Raw genomic sequence first — 21,666 nt, forward strand, 5'->3', positions numbered from 1 at the left:
CTGCAGGATTTGAGTCCCTGGCGGCGTAGTGTGTTACTGATGGTAGCCTTTGTTACTTTGGTCCCAGCTCTCTGCAGGTCATTCACTAGGTCCCCCCGTGTGGTTCTGGGATTTTTGCTCACCGTTCTTGTGATCATTTTGACCTCACGGGGTGAGATCTTGCGTGGAGCCCCAGATCGAGGGAGATTATCAGTGGTCTTGTATGTCTTCCATTTTCTAATAATTGCTCCCACAGTTGATTTATTCGCACCAAGCTGCTTACCTATTGCAGATTCAGTCTTCCCAGCCTGGTGCAGGTCTACAATTTTGTTTGTGGTGTCCTTTGACAGCTCTTTGGTCTTGGCCATAGTGGAGTTTGGAGTGTGACTGTTTGAGGTTGTGGACAGGTGTCTTTTATACTGATAACGAGTTCAAACAGGTGCCATTAATACAGGTAATGAGTGGAGGACAGAGGAGCCTCTTAAAGTTGTTGTTACAGGTCTGTGAGAGCGAGAAATCTTGCTTGTTTGTAGGTGACCAAATACTTATTTTACCGAGGAATTTACCAATTAATTCATTAAAAATCCTACAATGTGATTTCCTGGATTCTTTCCTCCATTCTGTCTCTCATAGTTGAAGTGTACTGTAAGCGACCCTACGTGTGGGTGGAGCACAGAGGACGGCAGGACAGAGATCAGGTTTTATAAACTGGCTTTATTGCCACACTTTTCAGTCTAACAATACTTTTCACCGAGACACACACACACAACTGGCGTCTGGTTCAGGGCTGAGCTCCCTCTGCTCTCGCTCTCCCTCCTGATATAGGGCGCAGTCACTGGGAAGACACACAAACAGGTTAATTGCTCTCAGGTGACGTGATTCTGCCACTTACCTTCCCTGACTCCGCCCTCCTGTCACAGACCGGCGCTTGACCACGCCCCCGCTGCCACATACCCCCACCGCCCGACTCAGGCCGGGCGGCCGTCCGGCCTGCAGCCGACTCCCCCCCCCCCCCTTGACGGGAGAGGAAGTCCGCCACGACCATCTGCGCCCCCGGCCTGTGGACCACCTTGAAATTAAAGGGTTGGAGCGCCAGATACCAACGGGTGATCCGCGCGTTGGCATCTTTCATGCGGTGGAGCCACTGGAGGGGCGCGTGGTCCGAACAGAGGGTGAAAGGGCGCCCCAGCAGGTAGTACCGGAGGGCGAGAACCGCCCACTTGATGGCCAGACACTCTTTCTCTATGGTGCTGTAGCGCCCCTCACGCACCGACAGCTTCCTGCTGATATACAGGACAGGGCTGTCCTCCCCCTCCACCTCCTGGGACAAAACCGCCCCCAGCCCTCTGTCCGATGCATCGGTCTGCAACATAAAAGGGAGAGAAAAGTCAGGGGAGTGTAGAAGTGGCCCCCCACACAGTGCAGCCTTTACCTCTGAGAAAGCCCGCTGGCACTGCTCCGTCCACTGGACCGGATCTGGTGCCCCCTTTTTAGTGAGATCAGTCAGCGGGCTGGTGACGTCCGAATAATTAGGTATAAACCTGCGATAATAGCCAGCCAGCCCCAGGAACTGTCTCACCCCCTTTTTGGTCTTGGGCCTCGGGCAGGCCGCAATTGCTGCAGTCTTATTAATTTGGGGACGCACCTGCCCGTTGCCCAAGTGGAAGCCCAGATACCGTACTTCCACCCGCCCAATCGCACACTTCTTTGGGTTGGCTGTGAGCCCCGCTCGCCTCAGTGACCTAAGGACGGCCCTCAGATGTTCGAGGTGCCGCTGCCAGTCATTGCTATAGATGATTATGTCATCTAAATATGCTGCTGCATACGTGGCGTGAGGGCGGAGGACTCTGTCCATCAGCCGCTGAAACGTCGCGGGCGCCCCAAACAGCCCAAACGGAAGGGTGACGAATTGGTGTAAACCAAACGGTGTGGAAAAGGCCGTTTTTTCTCGGGAAAGTGGAGTCAAGGGGATCTGCCAATATCCCTTCGTCAAATCCAGTGTCGAATAAAAGCGAGCAGTGCCGAGTCGATCGAGCAACTCATCAATACGAGGCATTGGGTACGCGTCGAATTTAGACACCGCGTTGACTTTTCTATAGTCCACACAGAACCGGACCGACCCGTCGGCCTTGGGTACCAAGACCACCGGGCTGCTCCAGTCACTGTAGGACTCCTCGACGATGCCCATTTCGAGCATGGTCTGAAGTTCTTCCCGAACCACCTTTTTTTTGTGTTCGGGTAGCCTGTAAGGGCGGCTACGCACTACCACCCCCGGGGGCGTCTCTATGTGGTACTCTATGAGGTTAGTGCGACCAGGCAGGGGCGAGAACACATCCGAAAACTCGGTCTGCAACTGGGCGACCTCCGTGAGTTGGGTCGGAGAGAGGTGGTCTCCACAGGGGACCGGAGAGGTACGTGATGCCAATGTCCCTTTTTGAACCTCCGGCCCCAGCTCCGCCTTCTCTGGAACTACCGACACCAACGCCACGGGGACCTCCTCGTTCCAGAGTTTAAGCAGGTTGAGGTGGTAAATCTGTAGCGCCCCACCCCTGTCCGTTCGCCTCACCTCATAGTCGACGTCCCCGACTCGCCGTGTGACCTCAAAGGGTCCTTGCCACTTGGCGATCAATTTGGAGCTCGACGTGGGCAACAGTACGAGTACCTTATCTCCCGGAGTGAACTCTCTAAGGCGCGTACCCTTGTTGTACAGGCGGGCTTGCCGTTCCTGGGCCTGCCGCAAATTCTCCTGAGTTAGGTGTGTGAGTGTGTGGAGTTTTGCGCGCAGGTCCATAACGTACTGAATTTCGTTCTTACTTTGTGAAGGTCCCTCCTCCCAATTTTCCCGCAGCACGTCCAGGATGCCGCGCGGCTTACGCCCATATAATAATTCAAACGGGGAGAACCCCGTGGAGGCTTGGGGGACCTCTCGCACTGAGAACAGCAAGGGTTCGAGCCACTTATCCCAGTTACGTGCATCCTCACTTACGAATTTTTTAATAATATTTTTGAGGGTGCGGTTGAATCGTTCCACTAAACCGTCCGTTTGTGGGTGATACACGCTGGTGCGGATCGGCTTAATCCCCAATAACCCATACAGTTCGCGCAGTGTTCGTGACATAAACGTAGTGCCTTGATCAGTCAGAATCTCTTTCGGGATTCCAACTCGGGAGATGACGCGGAAGAGTGCCTCGGCAATACTGCGTGCTGAGATATTGCGCAGAGGCACTGCTTCCGGGTATCGCGTTGCATAGTCCACCAGAACTAATATAAAGCGGTACCCTCGTGCTGACCGATCTAATGGCCCGACGAGATCCATCCCAATTCTCTCAAACGGGGTCTCGATTAACGGTAGAGGGCGCAAAGGCGCTTTTGGAATGGCCGCTGGGTTTACTAACTGGCATTCGCGGCATGCCGTACACCACCTACGGACATCGCCGCGAATCCCCGGCCAATAGAAACGGGCCATTATTCGGGCTAGTGTTTTATCCTGCCCCAAGTGTCCGGCCATGGGATTAAAGTGAGCCGCCTGGAATACCAATTCCCGGCGGCTCTTCGGAATTAACAGCTGCGTGACTCGCTCTTTAGTTTGAGTGTCCTGCGTCACTCGGTATAATCTATCCTTCATAATCGCGAAGTAGGGGAAGGACGGGGTGGCGTTCGGCGGGAGCGTTTGACCATCGATTACTCTCACTTGGTCAAACGCATGCCGCAGAGTCTCGTCTCGCGACTGCTCTAATGGGAAATCCGCGAGGGATTCCCCAAGAGAGAGAGGAGGAGCCGGCGGCTCCTCACTCTGACGCGGAGATGACGTAGACGGCTCTGTGACAGCTGCTCCCGCCAAAGCGACACCGGGACCTCCCCCTGTCAAATGGCAGGACCCACTCTCGACTAGGCGTGTCATTAAACCCCGAAATCCCGGCCAATCAGTCCCCAAAATTAGAGAGTGGGTAAGGCGAGGATTAACCGCCACCTTCACTATAAATTTTTCCCCTCTGAAAATAATGTGGACCGACACCAAAGGGTAGCTGTGAACATCCCCGTGCACACATAACACCTTCACCCCTTGTGCTCCCCCCAATGCCTCATTTTGAACCAGGCTTTGGCGAATTGAGGTCTGATTACAACCAGAATCCACCAATGCCTGATATGTAGCCCCTTGGATACTCACCGGTATGCGATACGCTCCGGCCCGATCGAGGGCGGCCTCTGGCGCGTCGGGGATCCGAACCACCGCGCCCACTTCCATTGCCGTGCACTGCTGTTGAAGGTGGCCCGGCTCCCCGCAGCGCCAGCAAACTGGCCCGGGCTTTCCCTCTGCACCGGTGATCTGGGGCTCACTCACCTGAGGTGGGGGAGAGACAGACACAGAAGGGAGAAACAGGAGGGCACCGCGGGTGCGGCGGGCCGGCTGGGGGGGTGCCGGCCCCCGCCTCCGCGGAGGGGGAATGGGGCGAGGACAGGACACAGGAGGAGGGGGAGAGAGAGAGAGAGAAGAGGAGAGAAGAGATGATGCCATCTGCTGTCCTGCCGCCGGGACAGCCGCCAGATGATCCTCCGCCAGCTCGACTGCCTGATCCAGCGACGCCGGGCGGTGGCACTGGACCCACTCCGCGGTTCCGGCTGGTAAGCGGGCGATGAACTGTTCCAGTACCACCTGGTCGACGATTCCCTCGGCGTCGCGATCGTTGGCCCTCAGCCACCGCCAGCAGGCGTCCCGGAGCTGCTGGCCGAACGCGAACGGCCGGCCGACTTCCTCCAGTCGCAGCGCGCGGAAGCGCTGGCGCTGTTGCTCCGGTGTGCGCCCCACGCGCTGGAGGACGGCCCGGCGAAGGTCCGCGTAGGCCAGCCGGCGGTCGGCGGGGAGCTGTAGCGCGGCCAGCTGTGCCTCCCCCGTGAGCAGGGGGAGGAGGCGCGCCGCGCGCTGCTCCATCGGCCACCCCGAGGCTTCGGCGACCTGTTCAAACAACGTGATGAACGCCTCGGGGTCGTCCTGCGGGCCCATCTTGGTGACAATGAGGGGAGACGGGCCCGCGGCCGGAGCGCTGGTGGACCCCGCCGACGCGAGGAGATGCCGGAACGCCTCGCGATCTTCCTGCTGGGCCAGCACCAGGGCTTCGAAGCGCTGCTCCTGCTCCTTTCGGAGCGTGACGAGTGCCTGGTGCTGGCTTTGCTGAGCCGTGGCGAGGGCGTGGACCAGATCGGCGAACGGGGAGGATTCCATGGGGCTGCGGGTTTGGTGCTCCACTGTCCCGGGTTTCGGCACCACTGTAAGCGACCCTACGTGTGGGTGGAGCACAGAGGATGGCAGGACAGAGATCAGGTTTTATAAACTGGCTTTATTGCCACACTTTTCAGTCTAACAATACTTTTCACCGAGACACACACACACACAACTGGCGTCTGGTTCAGGGCTGAGCTCCCTCTGCTCTCGCTCTCCCTCCTGATATAGGGCGCAGTCACTGGGAAGACACACAAACAGGTTAATTGCTCTCAGGTGACGTGATTCTGCCACTTACCTTCCCTGACTTCGCCCTCCTGTCACAGACCGGCGCTTGACCACGCCCCCGCTGCCACATGTACCTATGATGAAAAATACTTTTTTGCCCCACTGTAGTTACACAGCTATCTGCATTCTATTATTTATACAGTGATGCTCCATCCATTATCTGTAGCCGCTTATCCTGTTCTACAGGGTCGCATGTTAAAACAATATCTGAAGTGTTATTTGTAAAATAACAAAATATATTGCTCTGGACTTTCAAACAATATTGTAAGATTTTATTTTAATTTGATCTAATTGTGGATGGTGCAATAATAATAATAAACCTTTATTTGTCACATGCACAGTGAAATTCATCCTCTGCATTTAACCCATCTGAAGCACACACGTGCACACACTCAGAGTAGCAGTGGGCAGCCACACCAGAGCGCCTGGGGAGCAGTCAGGTACCTTGCTCAAGGGCACCTCAGCCCAAGGCCCCCCCATGTCAACCTAACTACATGTCTTTGGATTCTGGAGTAAACCCACGCAGACACGGGGAGAACATGCAAACTCCACACAGAAAGGCCCTCGCCAGCTGCTGGGTTCGAACCCGGAACCTTCTTGTTGTGAGGTGACTGTGTTAACCACTACACCACCGTGCCGCCCTATATAATTACAAATGCTAACAGAATCAGCACATTCCAGTTGTACCGGTAGCTGTAGTCACATAGTAACTATAATCATTCTTGTAATAATAATTTCAATAAACGGTTAATGTTCAGTTCCCTTTTCATTAATTCTCAATTCAAAGATGCAAGTGAGTCACACAGGTTGATCGGTGTGTAATGGACAATAACAATTTTATCCAAAATAGTTTTTCCTGCCTTAGTCAATTTATTTCCATTTCACATGCGTGCAGCTGTTGTCAAGTTCAGTGTGTTTGTGTAGAACTCTCTCGAACTCTAGGTTCATTCCTACACTCTGGCTCCACGGTGACCTTTTGCACAGGACTGTGTTCCTTTGATAACAGATACAAAGCTCCAATATTATTATTATTATACTAATTCAAAACTCTCCACAGCTTAATATACCCTAAATGATTTGTTCCTCTGATACTAGAACTTTTCTGTCTGAATGTGTCTGCATATATTGGTGTTATGGTTTTGTGGATTTATGATAATTATGCTGCTTCACCTATTTAAAAAAAAATCAACTGCATTCTGTCCTCTCTAAAATAAAATAAAGCTCTGGGCAAGTGGAATGGTTTTTTAGGCAAGTATGTTTTGCGTGCTGCTTGCCCATTGAGCAAGTAAGGCTGGGAGATTTTTTTTTTTTTCGAGGGCTGGAATGGGTTATGACTCACTCATTTGTGCCAAAATTTGTGAGAGAATTGTTAGTCAATTCAAAAAGAATATTTCTCAACACAAGATTGCAGAGAATTTAGGCCTTTCAAAATCTACAGTACATAATATTGAGCTCACGAGCACAAAACTGTTTACCTGGCCATGCAGTTACAGTAAGCCGTGGTAATTTCTCCATCCTGTTTCACAAATACCCAGGTCTTTAAAGGTGTTTCTGTGGATCTTTGTGAACAATTTACTTGGAAGAGAAGAGCAGGGAGGATTGAGAATAGAGCAGCTGTGGTTTGTTTACACCTGATACTAAAACTTGTAGCATTCTTGCAACCATCACAAAGACGTGTACAAAAAGCCCAAAAATGTCTACTTACCTGGGCATAAACGATACAGGATTTATCTTGTAGCGTCTTGAGCCCTAGATCTTTAACCCACCCACATATTAAAAAAAGTTGTACTCTTCCAGGATTTCATCTCTTTGGCCATGTAGAATGATGCTTGCAGGACCAGGTTGTCTAGGATGTCAACAGATGGATAAGTTTCCAATTCATATGAAAAATCTTTCTTTGATAATGTGTAAGTATCTATCCCATTGCAAAGAGCAACTTTCTGAAGGTATCTTGACCGTGCATTGGTCTCTAAACTGTAAAAATAATCGGAGACGGTTTCAAAAGTTCTTTGCATAACATTTGGCCAAATTGGTTTACCTGACCACCACTTACTTCACCAGAAGTAAACTTGCAAGCAAAAGTCATGTGACCAAATACAACCTATTGAGAGACTCCACGGTCTGCTATTGTGTGTGTGTGTGGGGGGGATGGTCCACTGGAGTGAATGCAACTCTCTCTGGCTCTGTGAGAATCTGTCAGGCTTGACTTCCATATTTTACAACACCTCTCTGACTGAGCTGTTCACGTTGACAAGTCAGTCACAGTCAGCCAAAAGCGAAAAGGAATGTGTCACTTGTTTCTTTTTTCTCCTTGAGCCTATAATACACTAGCTCATTCTTTATGAAAGGCAATAATGCCCTCCCACAATTTCTTGAGGCAACATTTAAAGTGACACACCATCAGTGCACCATTCATGCAAACATATATAAATAAAGAATTAATCATACAATAATTGGGATTCATGTCAATAAATGTGAATGGACAGGAAGATGAGTGGGAGCAACCAGTCTCAACATGACAGTTTCATTTTGGTCATGTGACTGGTAGCCTAATATTCCTTTTTTATTTCAATTCCAACCTTGGTAATGAAGTAATATTTTTCACTGTGTTGTCCACCTTAATATAGCCTACATGAAACAACACAGTAAGGACAAAAGGGGCAAAAATGCACTTTTTGTAGTCCATCTTCAGAACATCGTAGTTTCACACAGCAGACATGCATCATAACATGCACTGGCACATAATTGTGTAGCCTAGTGTAAGTGTCAACACCGCAGTTGTCTTTTCTTACGTCCTTATGAATTCTCCTTCACATCTTTCCTTGACCTCATGACGTTTTCCATTGAGTTCAAGGAAAAGTGGTTTGGAAAGGACATAGGAACGACCATTGGAATGCAGCCTGGAACAGACCTAGAACACACTGTAGGTCTTTCAGAGTCTAGAGTACATACTATTGTGAAAAGTTTCAGGCAATTTGGAGACATCTCCGTGTGTAAAGCGCAAGGTCAGAAACCACTATTGAATGTGCATGACCTTCAAACCCTCAGGCGGCACTGCCTGAGAAACCATCATGCTAATGTGACAAATATAGCCACATGGGCTCGGGAGTACTTTGGAAAACTGTTGTCATTTAACACAGTCCACCACTGCATCCAGAAATGCAACCTGAAACTGTATTATGCAAGGAGGAAGCCATTCATCAATTCTATGCAGAAACGCAGCAGATTTTTCTGGGCCCGAACTCATCTCAGATGGACTGAAAGACAGTGTACATGTGTGCTGTGTTCAAATGAGTCCACATTTCAGCTTGTTTTCGGGAAAACCAGACGTCAGGTTCTCTGTGGCAAAGGTGAAAACATCCATCCAGTTTGTTTTCAAAGAAAGGTGCAAAAGCCAGAATCTGTGATGGTCAGTGCCCACAGCATGGGTGAGTTGTTGTATGTGTGTGAAGATACCAGTGACGCGGAGGCACATATTAGGATTTTAGGGAGACATATGTTGCATCAAGGTGACATCTCTTCCTGGGAAGTACATGCTTATTTCAGCAGGACAATGCCAGGCTTCATACTATATGGGCTACAATAGCATGGCTTTATAGACTGTGCGCGCGCGCATGCGCACGCTTGGCTGGCCTACTGGCAGTCCATATCTATATTGAGAATATATGGCACATCATGAAGAGGAGAATCAGATAACAGCAACCACGGACTGTTGAACAGCTGGAATCTTGTAATCAAGCAAGAATGGACAAAAATTCCAATTGTAAAACTGTAACAAATGGTATTCTCAGTTCCCATAGGAAAGATGTAACACAATGGTAATAATGCCCCTGTCCCAACTTTTTTTGAGTCTGTTGCAGGCATCAAATTCTAACTTAATTTATATTTATAAATACAAGTAAGTTGGTCAGGAAAACAATTAAGCTTTTCTTTGCACTTTTGTCAGTTAAATAAAGGCTCACATGAAATAAATCACAGATTTTTGTTTTTATTGCTTTTTGGAAAATATCCTAACTTTTCTGGAAATGGAGTTTGGAGTTCAATTAGGATGATGTCTAGAATGAACTTGAAGTAGACCTTACAATAGACCTGTAAGATTTACAGTACTAGTCAAAAGTTTGGCCACAATGAATTCAGTGTGGTTTTTTTTCTCTCCATTGTTGATGCTGAAAGTATCAAATCTTTTGAAAAAAAAAAAAACAAACCCACACACATGGAATTATGTAGTAAGCAAAAAAATTTATATCACACACTGTAGAGCTCTCTGAAGTGTGGGTGGAGCACAGAGGACGGCAGGACAAAGCTTCAGGTACTAATAGGCTTTTTATTGCCAGACTTTTCAGTATACCAGCCTAGTTTTATTCGGTTAGAGAAACACACACACACACGCCGTGTTCTTGTCCCGGGAGGAGCCCCCTCTGCTCTCCCTCTGCCTCCTTAAATAGGGCGCGGTTACTGGGAAGACACACAAAACACAGGTTAATTACCGTCAGGTGTAGTGATTCTGCCACTCACCTTCCCTGGCTCCGCCCTCCTGTCACAGACCGGTGCTTGACCACGCCCCCGCTGCCACATGCCCCCACCGCCCGACTCAGGCCGGGTGCCTGTCCGGCCCGCAGCCGACTCCCCCCCCCCCCCCCCCCCTTGATGGGAGAGGAAGTCCGCCACGACCATCTGTGCCCCCGGCCTGTGGACCACCTTGAAATTGAAGGGTTGGCATGCCAGATACCAACGGGTGATCCGCGCGTTGGCATCTTTCATGCGGTGGAGCCACTGGAGGGGCGCGTGGTCTGAACAGAGGGTGAAAGGGCACCCCAGCAGGTAGTAACGGAGGGCGAGGACCGCCCACTTGATCGCCAGGCATTCCTTCTCAATAGTGCTGTAGTGCCCCTCACGCACCGACAGCTTCCTACTAATGTACAGGATGGGGCGGTCCTCCCCCTCCACCTCCTGGGACAACACCGCCCCCAGCCCTCTGTCCGACGCGTCGGTCTGCGACACAAAAGGGAGAGAGAAGTCAGGGGAGTGCAATAGTGGCCCCCCACACAGTGCGGCCTTTACCTCAGAGAAAGCCCGCTGGCACTGCTCTGTCCACTGGACCGGATCTGGCACCCCCCTTTTTAGTGAGGTCAGTCAGCGGGCTGGTGACGTCCGAATAATTAGGTATAAACCTACGATAGTAGCCAGCCAGCCCCAGGAACTGTCTCACCCCCTTTTTGGTCTTGGGCCTCAGGCAGGCCGCAATCGCTGCTGTCTTATTAATTTGGGGACGCACCTGCCCGTTGCCCAAGTGGAAGCCCAGATACCGTACTTCCACCCACCCAATCGCACACTTCTTCGGGTTGGCAGCGAGACCCGCCCGCCTCAGTGACCTAAGGATGGCCCTCAGGTGTTGCAGGTGCCGCTGCCAGTCGTTACTATAAATGATAATGTCATCCAGATATGCAGCCGCATAGGTGGCGTGGGGCCGGAGGACCCCGTCCATCAGCCGCTGAAACGTAGCGGGCGCCCTAAACAGCCCAAACGGAAGTGTGACGAATTGGTGTAAGCCGAACGGTGTGGAAAAGGCCGTTTTCTCCCGGGATAATGGAGTCAAGGGGATCTGCCAATATCCCTTTGTCAAATCCAGTGTCGAGTAAAAGCGAGCCGTGCCTAGTCGATCAAGCAGCTCGTCAATATGAGGCATTGGGTACATGTCGAATTTAGACACCGCGTTGACTTTTCTATAGTCCACACAGAACCGGACCAACCCGTCGGCCTTGGGTGCCAAGACCACCGGGCTGCTCCAGTCACTGTGGGACTCCTCGACGATGCCCATTTCGAGCATGGTCTGAAGTTCTTCCCGAACCACCTTTTTTTTTGTGTTCGGGTAGCCTGTAAGGGTGGCTACGCACTACCACCCCCGGGGGCGTCTCTATGTGGTGTTCTATGAGGTTAGTGCGACCGGGCAGGGGCAAGAACACATCCGAAAACTCGGCCTGCAACTGGGCGACCTCCGTGAGTTGGGTCGGGGAGAGGTGGTCTCCACAGGGGACCGGAGAGGTACGTGATGCCACTCTCCCTTTTTGAACCTCCGGCCCCAGCTCTGCCTTCTCCAGAACTACCGACACAAACGCCACGGGGACCTCCTCGTTCCAGAGTTTAAGCAGATTGAGGTGGTAGATCTGTAGCGCCCCCTCCCTGTCCGTTCGCCTTACCTCATAGTCGACGTCCCCGACTCGCCGTGTGACCTCAAAGGGTCCTTGCCACTTGGCGATTAATTTGGAGCTCGATGTGGGCAACAGTACGAGTACCTTATCTCCCGGAGTGAACTCTCTAAGGCGCGTGCCCTTGTTGTACAGGCGGGCTTGCCGTTCCTGGGCCTGCCGCAACTTCTCTTGAGTTAGGTGGGTGAGCGTGTGGAGTTTTGCGCGCAGGTCCATAACGTACTGAATTTCGTTTTTACTCTGTGAAGGTCCCTCCTCCCAATTTTCCCGCAGCACATCTAAAATGCCGCGCGGCTTACGCCCGTATAACAATTCAAACGGGGAGAACCCCGTGGAGGCTTGGGGGACCTCTCGCACTGCAAATAACAAGGGTTCGAGCCATTTATCCCAGTTACGTGCGTCCTCACTTACGAATTTTTTAAATTATATTCTTGAGGGTGCGATTGAACCGTTCAACTAAACCGTCCGTTTGTGGGTGATAAACGCTGGTGCGGATCAGCTTAATACCTAATAGCCCATACAGTTCGCTCAGTGTTCGTGACATAAACGAGGTGCCTTGGTCAGTCAGAATCTCTTTCGGGATTCCAACCCCGGAGATGACGTGGAAGAGGGCCTCCGCAATACTGCGTGCTGAGATATTGCGAAGAGGCACCGCTTCCAGGTATCGCGTTGCATAGTCCACCAGAACCAATATAAAGCGGTACCCTCGTGTTGACCGATCTAATGGCTCGATGAGATCCATCCCAATTCTTTCGAACGGGGTCTCAATTAATGGTAGGGGGCGCAAAGGCGCTTTTGGAATGGCCGCTGGATTTACTAACTGGCATTCACGGCACGCCGTACACCACCTACGGACATCGCCGTGAATCCCCGGCCAATAGAATCGGGCCATTATCCGGGCTAGTGTCTTATCCTGTCCTAGGTGTCCAGCCATGGGATTAAAGTGAGCCGCCTGAAATACCAATTCCCGGCGGCTCTTTGGAATTAACAGCTGTGTGACTCGCTCTTTCGTCTGAGTGTCCTGCGTCACTCGGTATAATCTATCCTTCATAATAGAAAAATAGGGGAAGGACGGGGTGGCGTTCAGCTGGAGCGTTTGACCATCTATTACTCTCACTTGGTCAAACACATGTCGCAGAGTCTCATCTCACGATTGTTCTAATGGGAAATCCGCGAGGGATTCCCCAACAGAAAAAGGAGGAGCCGGCGGCTCCTCACTCTGTCGCGGAGATGACGTAGATAGCTCTGCGACCGCAGCTCCAGCCAAAGCGACACCGGGACCTCCCCCTGTCAAATGGCAGGACCCACTCTTTACTAGGCACGTCATTAAACCCCGAAATCCCGGCCAATCAGTCCTCAAAATTAAAGAGTGGGTAAGGCGAGGATTAACCGCCGCCTTCACTACAGATTTTTTCCCTCTGAAAAATATGTGGACCGACACCAAAGGGTAGCTGTGAACATCCCCGTGCACACACAACACCTTCACCCCCTGTGCTCCCCCCAATGCCTCGTCTTGCACCAGGCTTTGGCGGATTGAGGTCTGATTGCAACCAGAATCCACCAACGCCTGATATGTAGCCCCTTGTACACTCACCGGTATGCGATACGCTCCGGCCCGATCGAGGGCAGCTTCTGGCGCGTCGGGGATCCGTACCACCGCGCCCACCTCCATTGCTGCGCACTGTTGTTGCAGGTGGCCTGGCTCCCCGCAGCGCCAGCAAACCGGCAGGGGCTTTCCCTCTGCACCGGTGCTCTGGGGCTCACTCACCTGAGGGGGGGGGAGACAGACACAGAAGGGAGAAACGGGAGGGCACCACGGGTGCGGCGGGCCGGCTGGGGTGGAGCCGGCCCCCGCCTCCGTGGTGGGGGAATGGGGCGAGGACGGGACACAGAAGGGAGGGGAGAAAGAGAGAGAGAAGAGAAGACGTCGTCAGTTGTCCTGCCGCCAGAACAGCCGCCAAATGATCCTCCGCCAGTCCTACTGCCTGATCCAGCGACGCCGGGTGGTGGCACTGGACCCACTCCACGGTTCCGGCTGGTAAGCGGGCGATGAACTGCTCCAGCACCACCTGATCGATGATTCCCTCGGCATCGCGATCGTTGGCCCTCAGCCACCGCCAGCAGGCGTCCCGGAGCTGCTGGCCGAACGCGAACAGCCGGCCGACTTCCTCCAACCGCAGCGCGCGGAAGCGCTGGCGCTGTTGTTCTGGTGTGCGCCCCACGCGCTGGAGGACGGCCCGGCAAAGGTCCGCGTAGGCCAGCCCGGCAAAGGTCCGCGTAGGCCAGCCGGCGGTCGGCAGGGAGCTGTAGCGCGGCCAGCTGCGCCTCTCCCATCAGGAGGGGGAGGAGGCGCGCCGCGCGCTGCTCCATCAGCCACCCCGAGGCTTCGGCGACCTGCTCGAACAATGTGAGAAATGTCTCGGGGTCGTCCTGAGGGCCCATCTTGGTCACGGTGAGGGGAGATGGGCCCGCGGCCGGGGCGCTGGTGGACCCCGCCGACGCGAGGAGATGCCGGAACGCCTCGCGATCTTCCTGCTGGGCCAGCACCAGGGCTTCGAAGCGCCGCTCTTGCTCCTTTTGGAGCGTGATGAGCGCCTGGTGCTGGCTTTGCTGAGCCATGGCGAGGGCATGGACCAGGTCCGCGAACGGGGAGGATTCCATGGGGCTGCGAGGTTGGTGCTCCACCTTGTCCCAGGTTTCAGCACCACTGTAGAGCTCTCTGAAGTGTGGGTGGAGCACAGAGGACGGCAGGACAAAGCTTCAGGTACTAATAGGCTTTTTATTGCCAGACTTTTCACTATACCAACCTAGTTTTATTCGGTTAGAGAAACACACACACACGCCGTGTTCTTGTCCCGGGAGGAGCCCCCTCTGCTCTTCCTCTGCCTCCTTAAATAGGGTGCGGTTACTGGGAAGACACACAAGACAGAAGTTAATTACCATCAGGTGTAGTGATTCTGCCACTCACCTTCCCTGGCTCCGCCCTCCTGTCACAGACCGGCGCTTGACCACGCCCCCGCTGCCACACACACACACACACACACACACAGCAAAAATCTTCAATATTTTAGATTCTTCAAAGTGGCCACCTTTTGCTTTGATGACAGCTTTGCACACTCTTGGCATTTTCTCAACCAGTTTCATGAGGCAGTCACCTGGAATGGTTTTCCAACAGTCTTGAAGGAGTTCCCATATATGTTGAGCACTTGTTGGCTGCTTTCCTTTCACTTCGTGGTCCAATTAATTTCAAACCATCTCAATTGGCTTTAGGTCGTGTGATTATGGAGCCCAGGTCATCTGATGCAGCACTCCTTCACTCTCCTTTGTGGTTAGCCCTAACATATCATGGAGGTGTGTTTTTGGGTCATTATCCTGTTGAAAAACAAATGATAGGCTGGCATGTCACTGCAGAATGTTGTGATAGCGATATTCGTTAAGTGTGCCTTCAATTTTGAATAAATCAACAGTGTCACTAGGAAAGCACCCCCACACCATTACACCTCATCCTTCATGCTTCACGGTGGGAACCACACATGCAAATACCATCCATTCCCTCTTTTCGGCATTGCATTACATGGCATTTAGCAGATGCTCTTATCTGGAGTGATGTACAAGTGCAAAAGTCAGGTATATGAAGTGCTGAACTTCGAGATAAAGTTCTAGTGCCAACTGAACAAGTGACAGAATAATACTTAGTGTAATATTCTGTTGAAATACCAATGCTCAGCAAACAGCCAAGGAAACAAACCAACCATACAAAGTACAACTAAATAGAGAACTCAAAACTGCTAACCCCAGGCTAGACAGTACACAGCCTGGGTTGATTTAAACTGATACGCAGTTGCACAGTAGACAGGGAAGCAGGGGAGAGGTGCAGCCTGAAGAGGTGAGTCTTCAGTCTGCGCTTGAAGATGGTCAGGGAGTTGGCAGTTCTGACCTCAATGGGAAAGTCATTCCACCAACAGGGAACCAGAACAGAGAGACGTCTTGAGCGGGCTGGACAGGAGCAGAGAGGAGGAGAGACCCGGTGACCAGTAGTAGCAAAGCATAGGGATCTGATTTCATCACAAACCCCACTGTCCCTCACCTTAATGCCTTTAAAAGCACCAGGGTCAAGGCTCCCTTTTTGGTAAGACAATCAGTGAGTTGAGCTTTTGTATCTGACCAAAGAACCTCTTTGATTTTCTTGCTTTTATATGAGCTCCTTGATGCCACTTATTTCCAACCTGAGTCTCTTCTCTGTAACCTGTTTTGTTGACTTTAAGGCATCAAACAGAGTGATTATCAGTCACGCAGATCAGTGGAAGAGCATTCAGTTCAGTTGCCAGGAAGATGGCATTGTCTATTCCCTCTGACATAGCAAAAGTTTCTCCTGCTAGTGTGCTCTGCACCAAACATCTCTTTGTTTGCCAGCTGACGGGGAAAAACTTCCCTCCTTCTCCCATGAGAGAAATTAAAGTTCCCCCATGTGTACCTCCATCAGGAAGATTACCAAGAGAAGCATCACTGAAAGCAATCAGGTTCAGAGTATTGTCACCCAAATGCCGAAATTTTAGTCATCTTTTCTGACTTAAGCTTATGGACAGCTTTATTCACTTCGTGGATCAACTGTACCATAGCATTCTTTAGATTTGATGCTAAACTACAGGTGCTAAACATAACATCTGGTCTGGTCTGCTTAGCAACCCATAGTATCTGTCCTATTTTTGACCTCAGCTGTTCTTTTTCTGTTTTATTAAGAGGGGCATCCCTCTGTATGGCACTTGCTGCTTGCATATGGAGCAGCTGTAGATTATCAGTGTAACTGTGCTGATGTACCTGGACTATGCCATCAGCAGTAGCAAAATCCATCCCGACATAGCAGAAATTTTTGTGTTCCTTCCGTCCAACATGGAATGCAGATTTTAGTAGGGGAATCACATTTGTCAAAAAGCTGTGTGATCCCGCCCAAAGAAAATCATCAACATGACATGCAAGTACTCCAGTAACCTTAAACTGCTCATCTCGCCAATAAAAGACTGCTGGATCAACTTGTGACATTTTACCACCTGTACTCAGCATGAGCTCTTTCACTTTTTTGTACCAATATGCTATTTTATACCAATAAGTGATGCATCTGCAAGACTATATACACATTTCTTTAATTTCTATAGAATACTTTCACTGCCTGCCTCAGGTGGGGGACAGAAAAAATATCTCTGGAGAGCTCCATGCCCTGCAAGAATGCAGATTTGATGTCCATAGAATGGACTTGCCAATGATTTTGACAGATTACTGTTAACAGTAGTCTAATAGATTCTGAAGCATAGGTTGGGGAATCTTTCTGTAACTCATTGATATTAAGCTCTTCAAAACCTCTGACAAGTTGTGCCTTGGGTACAATACCTGCGGAAGTTTCTTTAAGACTACAGACCCACCTGGGGGGCACACTTTTGACCTGCGTCTTCAGCTTTCTCAAAAACATAATTATTGTGCCAGTTCTGTATTTCTTCCTGTTTAGCTGCATCAATAAGATTTCTTTAGTCATAAGTACATCAGCATCCATGTTTTCTGGTTCAATGGTAAGACTATTAACACACAGCTACGTTAATAAACACACAAACATTAATTTGTTGCAGCTATTAATGCATCTTTTCTTTTTATATTTGTCCATTTTACTTCTGATTTCTTAGCTACCCTATGTACAGCACTTTGGTCAGTGAAAACTATTTTAAATGTGCTTTATAAATTAAATTTACTTACTTTCTTACATGATATGTCAACCGATTCTTTTTGCCCATCACTGCCATCTGGTTCAAGATGATGTATGTTGTATGTTCTTTCCTGTGACTTTGCCTGCTCTGCCTAAGACTTTGGCCTTATGTTGAACACCATTTCTGTTCATAAATGTTACAATCTGACCTGCTCTTAACTTTGAACCTGTAGAGGAGATTGGGTTAGCACATGCATTGTGCTCAATTTCTGCTTGTCACATTAGCTTGTGCCATGGATGAGTGCGGTACTTCTCCTGTATTCACCTCCCTGTCACTGATGTCCTGTTCACAGTCTGTGCTCTGTTCACAGTCTGAAATATATGCTGCATTGTTTGAAGTAGTTTTCTCACTTTGTCTTTCTGTCAGGATCCTCTTGTACCATTTGCTTATCCTCATCATGTATGTTCACCTTACAAAGTCTAGAGTGATGTACTCTCACAAGAAGTCCACCATGCATTACAAATACAACAGCCCGATCCTTACCATTTACCACTCCTGGTCCCTTCCATTCTGTGCAGTCTGCTCATTTGTAATATACTTTGTCTCCTGTCACATACTTTTCATATATACAGTGCCTTGCAAAAGCATTCATCCCCCTTGGTGTTTGATCTGTTTTGTCGCATTATGAGCTGGAATTAAAATAGATTTTTTTTTGGGGGGGGGTAGCACGATTTGATTTCCAAAAAATGCCTACAATTTTAAAGGTGAAAATTGTTTGTTTTGTAGTGTGAGACAAACCGTAATTAAGATGGAAAAAACAGAAATCTGGAGTGTGCATAGGTATTCACCCCCCTTTTGTATGAAACCCCTAAATAAGAGCTGGTCCAACCAATTCACTTCATAGGTCACATAATTAGTTGCCTAAGATCCACCTGTGTGCAATCAAAGTGTCAGATGATGTCTACAGTGGTGCTTGAAAGTTTGTGAACCCTTTAGAATTTTCTATATTTCTGCATAAATATGACCTAAAACATCATCAGATTTTCACACAAGTCCTAAGAGTAAATAAAGAGAACCCAGTTAAACAAATGAGACAAAAATATTATACTTGGTCATTTATTTGTTGAGGAAAATGATCCAATGTTGCATATCTGTGAGTGGCAAAAGTATGTGAACCTTTTGCTTTCAGTATCGGGTGTGACCCCCTTGTGCAGCAATAACTACAGCTAAACATTTCTGGTAACTGTTGATCAGTCTTTTAAGGCTAAAAGACTCCATTCCTCCATACAGAACAGCTTCAACTCTGGGATATTGGTGGGTTTCCTCACATGAATTGCCAGCTTTCATGTCTTTCTACAACATTTCGATTGGAGTAAGGTCAGGACTTTGACTTGGCCATTCCAAAACATTATTCTTCTTTAACCATTCTTTGATGGAATGAATTGTGTGCTTAGGGTTGTTGTCTTGCTGCATGACCCACCTTCTCTTGAGATTCAGTTCATGGACAGATGTCCTGACATTTTCCTTTAGAATTCGCTGGTATAATTCAGAATTCATTGTTCCATCAATGATGGAAGCTGTCCTGGCCCAGATGCAGCAAAACAGGCCCAAACCATGATACTACCACCACCATGTTTCACAGATGGGAGAAGGTTCTTATGCTGGAATGCAGTATTTTCCTTTCTCCAAACATAATGCTTCTCATTTAAACAAAAAAATTCTATTTTGGTCTCATCCATTCACAAAACATTTTTCCAATAGCCTTCTGGCTTGTCCGCATGATCTTTAGCAAACTACAGACAAGCAGCAATGTTCTTTTTGGAGAGCAGTGGCTTTCTCCTTGCAACCCTGCCATGCACACCATTGTTGTTCAGTGTTCTCCTGATGGTGGACTCATGAACATTTAACATTAGCCAATGTGAGCGAGGCCTTTGGTTGCTTAGAAGTTACCCTGGGGTCCTTTGTGACCTCACTGACTATTACACACCTTACTCTTGGAGTGATCTTTGTTGGTTGACCACTCCTGGGGAGGGTAACAATGGTCTTGAATTTCCTCCATTTTTACACAATCTGAGATGGTTTTGTAACCTTTTCCAGCCTGATGAGCAACAACGCTTTTTCTGAGGTCCTCAGAAATCTCCTTTGTTCGTGCCATGATACGCTTCCACAAACATGTTGTGAAGATCAGACTTTGATAGATCCCTGTTCTTTAAATAAAACAGGGTGCCCACTCACACCTGATTGTCATCCCATTGATTTGAAAACACCTGACTCTAATTTCACCTTCAAATTAACTGCTAATCCTAGAGGTTCACATACTTTTGCCACTCACAGATAAGTAATATTAGATCATTTTCCTCAATAAATAAATGACCAGGTATAATATTTTTTGTCTCATTTGTTTAACTGGGTTCTGTTTATCTACTTTTAGGACTTGTGTGAAAATCTGATGTTTTAGGTCATATTTATGCAGAAATATAGAAAATTCTAAAGGGTTTGCAAACTTTTAAGTACCACTGTATATAAATCAACCTGTTCTGGAAGGACCCTGACTCTGCAACACTACTAAGCAAGCAACATGAAAACCAAGGACCACTCCAAACAGGTCAGAGACAAAATTGTGAAAAAGTATAGATCAGGGTTAGGTTATACAAAAATATCCTAAACTTTGAATATCCCACAGAGCACCATTAAATCCATAAGCAAAATGGAAAGAATATGACCAGCCTGACAAGAGAAGGCCACCCACCAAAACTCACAGACCAGGCAAGGAAGGCATTAATCAGAAATGCAACAAAGACACCAAAGAGAACACTGAAGGAGCTGCAAAGATCCACAATGGAGATGGGAGTATCTGTCCACAGGACCACTTTAAGCCATAAACGCTACAGAGTGGGGCTTTATGGAAGAGTGGCCAGAAAAAAGCCATTGCTGAAGAAAACATGTTTGGAGTTTGTCCAACAGCATGTGGCAGACTCCCCAAACACATGGAAGAAGATTCTCTGGTCAAATGAGATTAAAATGGAGGAAAGATGGATGGCACTAAATGCAGGGCAATTCTGGAGGAAAACCTGTTTGAATCAGCCAGAGGTTTGAGACTGGGACGAAGGTTCACCTTCCAGCAGGACAATGACCCTAAACATACTGCTAAAACTACACTGGAGTGGTTTAAAGGGAAACATTGAAATGTCTTGGAATGGCCTAGTCAAAGCCCAGACATCAATCCAATTGAGAATCTGTGGCATAATTGGAAGATTGCTGTACACCAACGCAACCCATCTAACTTGAAGGAGTTGGAGCAGTTTTGCCTTGAGGAATGGGCAAAAATCCCAGTGGCTAGATGTGCTCAGCTAATAGAGACATACCCCAAGAGACTTGCAGCTGTAATTGCAACAAAAGATGGCTCTACAAAGTATTGACTTGGGGGGGTGAATACCTATGCACACTCCAGATTTTTTTTTTTCATCTTATTGTTTGTCTCACAATAAAAAGAACAATTTTCATCTTTAAAGTTGTAGGCATGTTATGTCAATCAAATGGCGCTAATCCCCCAACAATCCATTTTAATTTCAGTTTGTAATACGACAAAGCAGGACAAACACAAAGGGAGATGAATACTTTTGCAAGACACTGTAGGTCTGAGCTGTTTGCATAGTGCCCTCCTTATCTTCTCTGAACATTCAGCTTCTGTGAACACTTTTCTGGAAGCATGTAATGCTGATATGTGCTCTGCTACTCTAACACTTAGTGGTACCCTCTAAAGCAGGTAGCTTATCAGTTAATACAGAGGGGAGGTTATGATTCTGCCTGAATAATAGTTGATGTGGGCTGTATCCATAAACATTGAGCATACTGTTCTTAGCCATAAGGGCCCAGTCTTGAGCAGTTTGCCAGTCACATCCATTTCCTCATTTCACATTCTGGATGATTTCTTTCAGTGTCTGTCTCTCCAGTCGTCCATTACTCCAGGGACTGTATCCTGCTGTTGTTCAGGTCTCAATGTTGAAGTTTTCTGCCATGTCCCTGATCTCCTCATTATTGAATTGTCCACCATTGTCACTGTAAAGTCGCTGTGGGGGACCGTGAACACTTATCCATGTGTGAATGGAGTTCACAATCTCAGAGGACTTTCATTTTCACACTGTTACCTGTGCTGAAACATGTGACGTGATCAATGATGTAGAGGTACCATACACCAGGCTCTAACTCATGCAGGTTGACTGCAACTGTCTCGTTGTATTCTGAAGCTAAAGGCAAACCCACTACAGGCTTTGGGTTGGTT

Source organism: Neoarius graeffei, chromosome 23, assembly GCF_027579695.1.
Source record: "Neoarius graeffei isolate fNeoGra1 chromosome 23, fNeoGra1.pri, whole genome shotgun sequence".
Classification (NCBI taxonomy): Eukaryota; Metazoa; Chordata; class Actinopteri; order Siluriformes; family Ariidae; genus Neoarius; species Neoarius graeffei.